Source organism: Pygoscelis adeliae, unplaced genomic scaffold, assembly GCF_000699105.1.
Source record: "Pygoscelis adeliae isolate BGI_AS28 unplaced genomic scaffold, ASM69910v1 Scaffold42, whole genome shotgun sequence".
Lineage (NCBI taxonomy): Eukaryota > Metazoa > Chordata > Aves > Sphenisciformes > Spheniscidae > Pygoscelis > Pygoscelis adeliae.
The window spans coordinates 1,214,103-1,226,767 of record NW_008824283.1 but is presented as its reverse complement, the minus strand read 5'-3'; the positions used below and the strand labels follow the sequence as shown (position 1 = coordinate 1,226,767).

At 41.3% G+C, this 12,665-nt stretch overlaps 1 protein-coding gene across 1 annotated transcript in view; it reads left to right on the top strand.

Annotated features, from left to right (window-relative positions):
- Positions 1-12,665, top strand: part of ERGIC1 (endoplasmic reticulum-golgi intermediate compartment (ERGIC) 1) — a 72,269-nt gene that overhangs the window by 12,228 nt on the left and 47,376 nt on the right. The window lies entirely within an intron of this gene.

Genomic DNA, 12,665 nt, shown 5'->3' with positions numbered 1-12,665 from the left:
ATGGATGGATGGATGGATGGATGGATGGATGGATGGATGGATGGATGGTTTTGAGCCCCCCCGGGCAGGAGGGGTGGAGCAGCAGGGCCTCGGGGGTGACTGCTGGGGGTGTACCGCAGGCCCCCGCAGCGGGTGTCGGAGTGAAGGCGCTGGGTCCCTTCTCCTCCCACAGGTCCCCGGGCTCCCATAGCAGCTTTAGGAGGTCACTCGTTATGGTGAGGCTACGTGTGAGCAAAGCCGTGTGCCGTGGCTCTCTGATGGTTAGGAAACACCATCGGTGCCTCCACTCTTGGTTTTGGCATTTTGAGCAGGTGTGATTTGTGGGATTTAGCCTTGCTGCAGGGTGCCTGCATCCCGTGGGCCACAGCAGCCAGTTTCAGATACCAAAGCAGAAGCGAAAAAGACCCCTTTGACTCAAATGGAGCTGAAATAGTAACTGTGGATTCGTTTTCTTTTTGAGCCATTCCTGAACCAAAGATTTGTAACTTTCCAAATTCATAGGTGCCATGGGGAAGATGCGCAGATGAGTTTTCTCATGTAGGTTTTACTAGAGCATTAACATTACAATAAAAAATACATACGCTTTTGGAAATTGAGAGATACAGTTGTTGCTTGATGCTTCTCACGTAGGACCATCATGAACCATACATTTGCACCCCTTTGAGATGACAGGGGAAAATGGTGATACTGCAGGTCTTTAGTTCTCCCAAACAAAAGTCATGTATTGTATTTTTGCTGTAATTCTAAATCAGGCCTCTCATTTATACAGGCTAACAGGATCTTGTATGTGATCCATGGGGCACTATTGAACACGGAGGCAGTTGCTTCTGAATGAAAACTTGCTGAAGCTGGAAACAGCATCTGCTGGATCGTGTGGGATCCAGGGCCCAGAGCCCCGTTTCTGCTTTTGTGTAAAATTTGGTAGAAAAATTCTTCTCAGCTTTGGAGCCATTCTGCCAGCTGCAAATCCCATTGCCGTCTATTTTCAGACTTGTACAATACATGAACAATAAGGGTTCCTGGGTTGTGGCTGTCACTTTGTAATAGCAGATAAAGAAAATGTTATTTCAGATGTCTTTGAAAATGTAATTTTTGTTGGGTCTCAGAATGTGCATGTGGAAACACTGGTTCACCAAGAGTAATCATCTTAAGAGACAGCACTAGTGCTTCACTCTGGAATGGAACAAAGACATTAAGTAAAGGCTGAGTTGCAGAGTTTGTGTTAATGAGTTACAAAAACATAGAGATATCATTTCAGATCTGCATTTTAAAGATTCACAATTGCAAATAACTTCTTTGTCAGTCAGATTGGAGGATTAGAAATAGACACTTCAAAGCACCTTCTCAAATAACGTAAACTTACTGAAGTTCAGCTTTTCTGCAAAGATGAATTTTTAAAAGACTGCCATTGATAACAAGAACTTTATATTTAAAGGTACAGAGAAACTATTGTCACGTGCAACAAACCGCTTTCCTGTTTTAGAAGCATGCAGGACCAAAATTTTTGCAAAGGTTAGAGACTATCTTTTAACTGTTGTGGTTTTTGTTCATTGTGCAGTCATTGGAACAAAATCTTCTGAGGTTGGAAAATGTTACTGTCATAGGTAAAGTATGATGCATACATTAAAAAAATGTACAGTTACTTCCTGACAACTATAGAACATACAATACAATACTCTTAGAGAAATACGGTTACCACCTGTAGTAAGTTTCTGAGTGAAGAGGTGATGTTTTTCATCATGTAAAACGCGAGGTTTTTCTTTCAGAGATTTCAACTGGATGTTGTTTTTGGCAGGTACAGTTTGGCACCCTGTCTTTAGCACACACTTTAAAGTGGATATTATGCCTGTAGATTAGAGGGTGGATTGTTAGGAAACTTTTAAAATTGCCCCTACGTATCTTCTAGAGTCCAGAATTCAGAGGTTCCAAGTGGAAAGGCATTGTGTTCTTCTGGAGGCCACAGACTTCACAGGTCTGTGTTGCTAATGCATCTGAAGAAATCGCTGTCCTTACCTGCTCTGCTAGGGCATTTGGTAAGGCAAGTTCTTTTTTTGTATCTTCCCCTCACTTAGAGCTTTTATTTTTGATATTTTAGAGTGGCAGGATATTGACAGCTAACATCAGTTGTAGAGAGGGCCATAGTAGACTAGCTAGAAATTTGGGACTTGAGCTCTGTTTCCACACAAAATAGCTCTAGGAGGAATAGGTTGCCACAGTGTCATCTGGAGAAGATAGAGACACAAATGACAAGTAATGAAAACAGCCCATGACCAAAAAAGTCCCTATTCTTCACCAACTAAAAGTCAAAGAAAGCATTTCTGTCCGTGTGGTAAATCTCTTTCCTATCTCCTAAACTTATGGGTTCATATTTGGCCAGACTGAAGAACCCAAAGTGCTTGAACGTATTTCTTGGAAGTTGCCTCCATGGGTCAGAGTCTGAGGCATATTGGTTGGTATCAGGTATGGAAGTAGCTTGTTTTGTTACTTGTACTTTTTTTTACTGTACTTTTTTTTTTCTGTAGGAATTTTATTTTCTTGGCTTATCAGTGGTTCCCTTTGATAATATATAAAATGCATTTAACTTATAAATAAAATAATGTTTTCACAGTAATTTCAAATGAATAATAATTATTCTGTCCCGAGTATCTTTAGGGTTTTAATAATACTTAGTACCTACCTAATGCTTTTCATTTTTCAAAGCATTTCATTCGCACTAATCTCTACAGTCCTGCTGTGATGTTGGTAAGGAATCAAGTTTTCAGCTTCCAGATTGGAGCCTTCTGTACAGGTCTGTTTAATACATGTCACGAGACACCAGCCCTTCTACAGAACTAAATCAGTTTGTATTTCCAGAAGGCCTGGTTCTTTCTTACTTTTTAAAACCTATTTGGCTGCAAGAGAGAGACAGATTTTTCCTTGTTGCATCTCCCCCTGGTTTGGTAGAACTTGTGTCAGCAAAGCAGCTTCGTATCTATTTGATTGGGGATTTTGAGTTATATCACTGAAGCTGAAAGGGTATTTCCCCCTCGAGCCTTTAAGACCCAGTGTCACCTGCATACTTGCAGCATCTGTGGATGGTTAAAATCATAAGTAGATTAAACTTTAAGCCTGGGTCATCTTGAATGGTGATTGTGGGCCAGAAGGTTTCTCACATGTGTGATCCAGTTAGCAGGGAGGCTTAGCTTCAGCAGTGAATGCCAGTGCTGGACTTTAGACTGCTCTGGTGTTGAGAATTACAGAAGTAAAAATGAAGTGACTCCTGTGCACTGGACATGGACATGGTAGAGAGAAATGTTGCTGCAAGTTCTCTTGAATCTGTTGGCTTTTCTTGGCATTTGCCTATTTGCATGAAAGAGTTACTGATGGCTTTGTAGCAGATACTGAAACTTCTGAACTATTTTGGTAGCTTTAACTGATTAGACTGAGAAAAACTAAAATAGACTGCTCTGAAATCAAGTTTTTGTTCTAATTGTGGGCAATTCTCAGTTGTGCCCTGGCCACCTTTTTGGCATACAGTGGCAAATATCCATGAATCCTTATTTTTATATTTAACTGAGAAATTCAGAATTTATTTCCTACGATTAATCATCATGATGTTTTCATTAGGGTTTTGGTTGTTTGTTTGGTTGTTGTTTTTTACAGCTTGATAACCTTAATGAAGTAACAGTATATCTGGATTTTGGAGGTCATGGGAAAGGAGCCAGGCTTAGAAGGGATTTAGATTTAAATGCTGATTTAGAGTGGAAGTTCTTTGTGGCAAAGATTCTTATTCCATCTGCACAGTACAACGGGCACCCATAGTCAGCTGTTCTTTGGCACATCTGTGATAAATAATACTTTTTATGTGGATATTCTGATTCAGATGTAAACAACATTTTTGTTGCTTTGGGACACAGGCAGGTCTATGTCTTTTTTAAATCAAGTTGTCCAGTCTTAACTGAAGCTGACATGCTTCCAGCCTTATTGCTTTTAGGAGAGGCAGTATGTTTGGTTTTAATTTAGACCTAAGAGTTGTGATGGCTAATAGGCAAACTGATGCTCAAGACGTCTGACCCGGCACAGTTGCAAAAGCGGTGATACAGACTGCTTCAGCAACATCAGGGAGGTCTGTTTGTCCGCCTTCAACTCGCGACCAGATTAGTGAGGGCAAACTGGTAGATTGTAGGCGATTTGGAATCTAAGGAGAAAAATCTTTTCCCAACTAAGCAACCCCTTGGACAACAATTTCTCATTCACTTGTGAGCCTAAGGAAAATAGCTTTATTTTAGTCTTCAGGCTTAAGAAAAGAAGGAACAAAGCTGTCTTTCGTAATCCTACCATTTTTCTTTTGACAGGTTTGTGAAGGTCACGACTTAGAATTTTTCTGTAACCCCTCAAATCTCACTTAAACTTGTATGGGATTTGTTCGGCCTGTGTTTGAACATTTGCCAATTGTTAAGCAGAAATGGTGACTACAGGATGTTTTGGCACTGCCTAATAAATATCAAATGTTAGTGGAAATGTATATATTTGCTCAGGAGTTTTAATTTGGAATCTCTTTGTGAAGTCTCAACCAGCTCCGTGTTTCTCATCGGGTCCTGGTGCTCTGTACTCCATCCGCCTCCTTGCTCTCTCCCAGCATGTTCTTTAACTAGCTGCATTAACACACGCTAGTTCATGTGGCAAAATTACTCACTGAACTTACTTTACAAATGAGCTCACGGTGCCTCTCCTATAGATGGTACATGGTGGTGATAGCAGCAGGTAGGTGTGTTCTCGACTGAAACAATGTGGGGAGGACAAGAGAGAAGGATAAACAGCTAAGGCCGGCTAGTACAGCTTCTCCTGATTAGACGAGTTGTGCCTGCTGGTTTGTGTGTAGCAGTGGCATGTCAGAAGGGTTTGCATGTGCCCTGTACTAAGCTGTGCATGGTCACGCTTACTTCCACAGCCATAGACATTGACACTTCTGCAATGATTTTATTCAAAATCTTAAATCCTGTATGTGACTGAGCTGGTACCCATCGCTTTCTAAATTAATGTTTACATTCATAACTAGTGGCTGTAACGTTGTTCTGTGTCAGTTAGATAGTTGCCTCTCTACACTTTGAAGGGACCTGCGCTTTTTCGCTCTAGCTACTGGAGCGATAGATTACCGCTTCAGAGCGCCTGGTAACTCTGCAAGCGTATTTTCATCTTGAACTGCAGCCACATCTGGCAAGCATGTTCCACTTCACATTATGCAATGTCGCTGGTAAACAAGCCTTCCAAGTGGTATTGCTGCTACCTTACGTAATTCCCAAAGTTTATTTTGGTGCCAGGCAGTACCATGACTAACTTTGTTTCAACAATAGCCCTTTGAAGGCACCTGAGAAATTATTCTGCAGTCACAGCAGTCAGATGGGCAAGCAGAGCTGTACAGACAGTCTACTAATGTTTATGCCACAAATAACTGATTATACATAGTGTGCATGTGTGTAAATATTTCTTCCTAAGTCTCCCTAACGCATTATTTCTCTTAAAATACAGTTGGGGTAGAAAACTTTTCCTGACTAAGTACAGAAGTATTAAGGTCTGGCTTTGTAGGAAAGTTTTGTATTGTTGTTCTGAACTTTAACTGTCCTCCTTTGTTCACTGTTGGTGACACAGATGCTTTCTTCATGCCATCATAGTTCATTGCTGTGAAAATGACTGAATCACACTGTAAACAAGAGTTGAAGCAATACCACCAGCGTGGAGTGAGAAGCTGTGGAAGTTGTTGAGCTTGTATTTTGAAGTGTGCATGTGTATTTTTTAGGCATGTAATTCAAATGGTGGAGGTGGTGAGAAAGGAATAGTCTTACAATGAAAGAAGAAATAGTAGAATCATCTGGGTTTTTTTTGTCTTCTGTCCAAGCACAACCCCTGAAGTGTTGTCTAGGTATTGCTGCACTGAGCCAGCTGCCCCCAGAATGGAAAACTTGTTCTGCCAAAAAATTATTAACCACAATTTTGCTACAATCTACAAAATCTTCCTTATACTGAAATGTTGGAGTATTTTAGTAGTGATCATGGGAGACACACACACAAGTAGGGACTGCAATTAGATAGATGGACCGTGTGGTTGGCTGCATTTGAATTGTGTGTGTTCGGATGTTTGCTTTTTTGTTTGTTTGTTTTTAAGGTTGTTTCCAAATGAGATGTATCTACTTTAATCCAGAGAAGCCAGAAAGATTGGCATTTAATAGAAGAGCCTTCAAAATGGTATGTTAATATAGACAGGCATGTGTTACTACTAACAGGATTTCAGGCAGTCATGGTTGCTTAGTATTTATTTAACAGTCATATCCTAGGGCAGATCACTTGCCTCCCTAATTGCTATCCACTTCTGTAGACCACTGTGTGCTGTGAATAAAACAAGGTTGGAGAGCCTGCTAAAACACCAGTACAGCCAGTAATGTAAATATGACTGTGTTTTCTGATAAAGATGAAGTCTCAGAGCCTCACTCGGATTCCATGTCACGCTAAATCAAATGTGACCCTACTGAACTGAAATCTGGATCTGGCTGCTGCATTATAAGAAGTTATATCTGGACTAACAAACATTGGTAAACCTGGTCCCCAGCTACAAGTTGCAGCTCTATCTTGGGTCTGTATCAGTCACGTTTTTGTAGTGGGGTAGCATCAATATGGATGTTTCTTGGAAACGGAGTCAAAACCAGGAACTTCACTTGGAAGCCAGATGGTACATTTCAGTTGTGCTTGCTTGTAGGTGATACAGTTATATGCAACTAAAAAATAGGACTGAGTTGTAGAAGCACATACAGAAATTCTCGTCTCCTTAGTTTGGAATATAAATAGGAGAACCTGAGCTGGTCACTGCAGGTTTATTCATATTATTGGGTTAGATACTGAAAAAGTACAATATATTTGAGTACCTGCTGGATGCTCTGGGAAAGGATATGTTTTTTGCCCCTAAATCTTGTGTATTAAGAATGGCTTTTGTCCTGTAGAAATTTCTTTGGAGGAGAAGGAAGGCTTTGTGTTGTGTGTGTATACAGCAGTTAACGCCATTGTCTACTCCCTCAAGTCAGGGTTCTGCTATTCTTAACTCTTTTCAGCTTCAGGCAAGTAGCAATCCCTTTCTGAGCCTCAGTTACTGATTTGTTTCAAGGGGACCTTACTTTGTTCGCTCACTTTGCAGAGCAGTGGCTGAACAGTTTTTCCTTGGAGTGGTTTTCTTGGCCTGGTCCAGCGAGATGGTGAGCCTAGCAGATGTCTAGGAGTTTCTCTTATTGACATGGAGAAATCTCTCTGTCATGCCGTAGGGTATGGATTGGCCTGTGTGCTTTTGAGGGAAGCCTTATGAAGATGGAGCTATTTTCTTCACCCCCTTTTTGTTTCTTCTCCAGATGTTATATTTGTTCATGCTGTTTTGTACAAATCTCTGATTTGTGTGCTGTCCTAGTGCAGCTGGGACTTAAAACTTTCAGAAAGCAGCATCCACAAATAAAATTTACGCGGTTCTGATGGTAAATTAATCTTACCAGATCTTGTTTCAATGTGTTCAGCAGTACAAGGCAGCAACAGAGTCCCAGTGTTTTGTGATTCCTAGAAGCTATGGGAAAGACTATGGTACAACTCTTTTTTTCCATAGCTGTGTCCTGGTTTTGCTCTGAGTTGTGTGTAGGTAATTTCTTGGAAATCACAGTCCAAGTTTGAATTTTGTTAAGTGTCTGCTAGAGATCAGGACTTTGTGTCTGTGGGGAGGGCTGAGGAGTTGGCTGCTGAGGCCGGTAGCACTGGCAATACTGGGAACCAGCAGCTGTGGGCAGTGAGATGGAGCCGGAGGAACATCGCAGGAGGTAGAGGAACCCTGAGCTGGCAGGTCTCGAATTGGGAAAGGGAGAGATGTTCAGGACTGGGGGGCTCACAAAGGAGGGAATGGGTGAGGGACGGCGCTGGAGGGAAGTGCCTGGGGGATGTGGTGGTGGGAGGCACTGGGAATGTGCTGGGGAGCTGCAAGAGCAAGAATGTCTGAGCTTAAGGGGGATGAAGGCTCTGCGACAGGAAGGGTTACAGTCTACTTATTACATTCAAGTATCTGAACAATTTACTTGGGGAGCAGCCACATATGTTTAATCCTGTTCCCCATTCTCTCTGCCTCCATTCTCTCTTTCTGATCTCCAGAATACGGTACTACCACTCAGAAGTACAATCGCTCTTGCGTACAGTCCAGTGAAGGGTTGGATCCCCTTAAATACCAGTCCCCTTACTTGAACATTTTTTCTTCATGACACTTTTCTCCTGTTTTGATGAAGCAGAGTATAGTTTGCTCACTTTATTAAAAATACATTTCTCTTCCATCCTTCATTTTGACATCTGCTTCACTGCCTAAAAGGAAATAAAATGCTTGCTGGCAAGACTTCACCATTGAGTATTTGAGATTATAAATACTTTCCTCCTCCTAATTACCTTTGAAATATGTTTGAGCCTAACATCTTATTTTGAAAAAAAATGTGATGTACCACTTCCTCTCTTCCATTCTTCAGTGTCACCTAAAATAGTTTGCACTTTTGGTGTATTTCAGCAATAGCAGTTGCTGTGTATTCCTGGGCAATAGAGAACAAGCTTCTTACGCACTGAAAGAAGAAGAGCATGAAATTTAGAACATGGCTGACAAAAAGGTGTTATGCAGGACAGCACAATGGAGTCGGGGAGGCTGGCAGAAGAGAGAAAACAGGAGAACTAGCTCATTGGAAAGAAATCAATTTAAACAGGCGTAGAACGTATTCATTTTTTGTGCCCTTTTTCTGCAAGTGCTGTGGGGATTCATAGTCTTTTGTCCTAGAAATAAAAGGATTTGGTTGGGGTTTTTTTCATACACAAATCCTGCACCTGCTAAGTAACTAGCAGACCAGATGACATAATGCTGCAGAGGCTGGCTGATGCCTCTGATGCTCTCAGCCTTTTTTTCCTACATGTCCAGTTACCCCAAGTCTGGATTATATAAGTAATGACAGTCCTCCCGGCTAACCTTGTTTTCTTGTTCTCAGTACTCCTCCTTGTTTCAGAAACTTCCTCTGTTAGTTTCATTATGTTCTTGGAACTAGAATTAAGAGGGAGGAGCTGGCTGGCAAGGAAACCCATTCCTGCATTTCACTCCTGGGCTTAAAAGTGTGAAGAGTCAGCAGGTCAACAAAAATATTATTTGGAGGATCATGCTTTGAAAACTGGTGTGATGTTGTGAGTGAACAGTCAGTCATACAGAATTTGAAAATTGCAGTCTTCACCTGCTTGCAGTACAGATAAACTAGTTTAAAATCACATTAGCTCCTCTACCTCCTTGTCCGGTTCTTGGCATATCAGAGCTTGCTCAAAGTAGTTCAGGATTAAACAGTTTCCAGTGTAATTTTGAAGCCTTGAGAGCTTGTCCATTAAAGCTCAACTTCTGCAGCATGTGTGTTAATACTCTATTGTGTGCAAATGAAGACTAGCTGATTACTTAATGATGTTTGTATATTATCTGCTGTTACGCAGGTGTTAATCTTATAAAATGTGTTAATAACTGCTTGGTATTTACAAGTATCGGCTTATTAGTCCTGCTTTAAATCTTTATTTGCGTCTCGAACTCACATTCAGGGCCCAGCTTTGGTAGCTGTATATTCAGTGTTTACTTTCCATGTGGAACTTAGATTAACAGGATCACTTGTTTTACTTTCCACACACTTTGAAGTTTGTGTCCCAATTCACAAAACCACTCCTGATCAAGATTGTTCGTAAACATGCACTCTAGGCACAACCCTGTTACTGATCCAAGGCTTAGCTCTTGCGGTACGCATCCAGTTTGTTTTCATAAGCACATCTTCCTGGAGCTTTCCTCGAACAGACCTTCAAAGAAGTTGGAACTTTGATTGGAAATTCTTCACATTTCTGTAGTTTTTCAATTGTAGATTTCAACGTGCTTGATGAAAAGTGGGCAAATGTCACCAGGTGCCACTCTACAAAATGAAGATGCTGAAGAAGAAAGATTTAATTGTCTGGAACAGAAATTGCACAGTGAGTCAGTGCTGGGAGCAGAACAGAATTCAGGTTTGTTGGCTCCCACTGCTGCATCCCATTCGTGGGATCGCAGCATGGCTGTCCCAGAAGCTGTCCTGAGCTGCTCTCTGCAGATTATGTTCTCATCTGTTGTCAGGCAGGAAACAAATTTCATTTAAACAAGGAATTAACAATCACAAAATTAAGCGCTCAGAGTCAGTAGTTCCTATTTTCTTCCCCTGCTGCTGACTTCTTGCCATTGTTTTCCCACTCTGTAAAACAGGGTGATAGATTTCATCAGCTTTGTTGGAAGAAGAGTTACTACTTTTTATCTGTGCTGGATTGTGTAGGAGCTAAGTGTTCTTGCAGAGTTGTCAGAGCACGTGCTTGCTTTTGGATGGGAAGAAAAGCAGCATGATCTAAAGAAAGGATTTCAGAATGAAATCTTGAGCTAATATTTCTGCATAAAAATAGAAAAATTAGTGCTTTCTATACATGTATAGAGGAAGGTGTTAGAATAAGGCACCTCTACTTCCTTTGGACTGTTTTAGAGTGAATTTACTGGTGTGTAGAAATTATTCTTTCTCTGATAGATCTGTGGAACAAAATTCTGGATTTTTGTCCAGAACAGGTACAGCAAGGACCATAAGAAGTTGAAAATGCATAGGAAGTTGGAAGTCACTGCTTTTTTAGAGTAAGGTAAGAGAGGTTTTACTTAAAAAGACGTGCTGTTCTTGATGTTTCCCCAATTAAAAACAGAACAAAATAACCAAAGAGAATTAGTTCTGACACAGCTTCTACTCTCTAACTCTTGTAGTTTGATTATAATGCTCTTTCCAGTGCCCTAAGAGAAGGAGACTCTCTTGTGTTCTGATATTACTTTGGAGGGAACACGGTGCTTCAGATAGCTTCCCTCTCTCTGTCGTGTAGAGGTCTCCAGCCCTCTTACTGAGGGGTTGCATCTTGCTCTCAAGCCCATGCTTTCCTAGTTTAGGTACTTGCTCCAAACTGCTAGTCGGACCAGGTCTGACGTTTTTTTGTAGCAGCTTTCAAGCATCTGGGGTACATAATCCAGCCCACAAAATTGCTGAGTAGTCTCCTCTGTCACCTGTCCAGTCATCTGCTCATTCCTTTCCTCTTTCCCAGTGGAGTATGACGATGTCCAACCCCTCTCTGGGTCACTAGGCAGAGGGGAGTCTTGCCCCACTTGTTCCTTTATCATTGTTGTCCCAGATAGTAGCTGTTCTCCAGGGCCATCTTCTTTACTGTTTCGATTATTTCAAATATTCTGTCGTTAGGCACATGGAATGGGGTAACTGGTCTTTCAGGCCATCTCTGCATACCCTAGGAGTCAGCCTGCTGTTACACTTTTGAATAAAACCAATTTAACAAGTAAAGAGGTTAATCTTTTTCTCTCTGGTCCTGGTCACAGTAGCTCTAGGTATGGTTTTAATAACTGTGAACAATAAAAGCCCCCAGCAACTTCAAACAGGTGCCTGGGATTTTATTTTTTTAGTGATGGTCTTTTGTTAATCAAAAGAGCACTATGTGTTCAAACCTGACTCAGCTGTGCTGTTTGTTCTACCTTTACATTTCCCTTGGCTTGAACAGTCACACTGAAAACTAAATTGGTGTTTTTAGATTTATCCATTATACAAAAGTAACAGCTTTGCTTTTAAAGATCTTACTGCAAGTGTCTGATGTGTTTCGTAGGAAGGAACAAAGCCAGAAAAGTACACTCTGTGTTAGAGGTACCTGTCTGGGTTTGGTGGAGTGAGGGCGTATGTACAAGCCTGCTTGTTTTTAGAGTTAAATGGTCTCTGAAGAGATTAAAAGCTACTGCAGTGACTACCTATGGCTGAGTGCCTGATGGCTTGTGCTGTTCAGTTGGTGTGGTTGGCCTGCTCCTACTGCCCAGCGTTCAAAGGCTGTTAAGGCAGCTTTGTTGACAAAGTGGGGATGAATTATCCCAAAGTCATTATTTGAGAGCAGTGACCCAAGGAAACAGAGGAACAGTTGCTGCCTGTTAACCTTTTTTTTAAGCTCTTAGCTAAGTGATTTGATTTTTTTGTTTAAAATCTTTTGTTCTTCTGGTAGCATTGAAGTATTCTATATGCTTTCCTAGTTTCTCCTAGTTTTTCTAGCACCTTGTAATCTTTTTTTTTTTTTTTAATGTCTGTCTTAATTAAAGAAGCACTGAGAGAGAGTCCTGAGGCAGCAATTTCTTCCCTTCTTAGTCTCGTGGCTACAGCCTGAGAATCTGTTTTACTTCATATTTGTGTTGTGGAGTATGGGGAAGCAGATGTAGCAAGTTTCCCAGAGCAAGATATGGGGAAGCAATGTGGCAAGTGCCAGTTACTGGGTGTTTCAGTGGGTGCTCTCTGTAAGCCTGCTCTTCCGCTGAGTTCCTTCATGAAACCTCTAAAACATGCCGGTGAACACAGACCCTGCGGTACCTTGAACTGTTGGGGAGGCAGTTTTTTTTCTTACACACTTTGTACTTCTGATTCTTAAGCTTTTGTTAGATGATGGACATCTCTTTGCCTGAGCAGCCAGCAGATTGCAAAGATACGAATGCTGCTTGACACAAAACAGCACGCCTTTGGTAGGAAGGTTTCTCTAGAAATACCAGTGGGTACTGCTGGAAGGGTGTTTCCCTTCTGCCA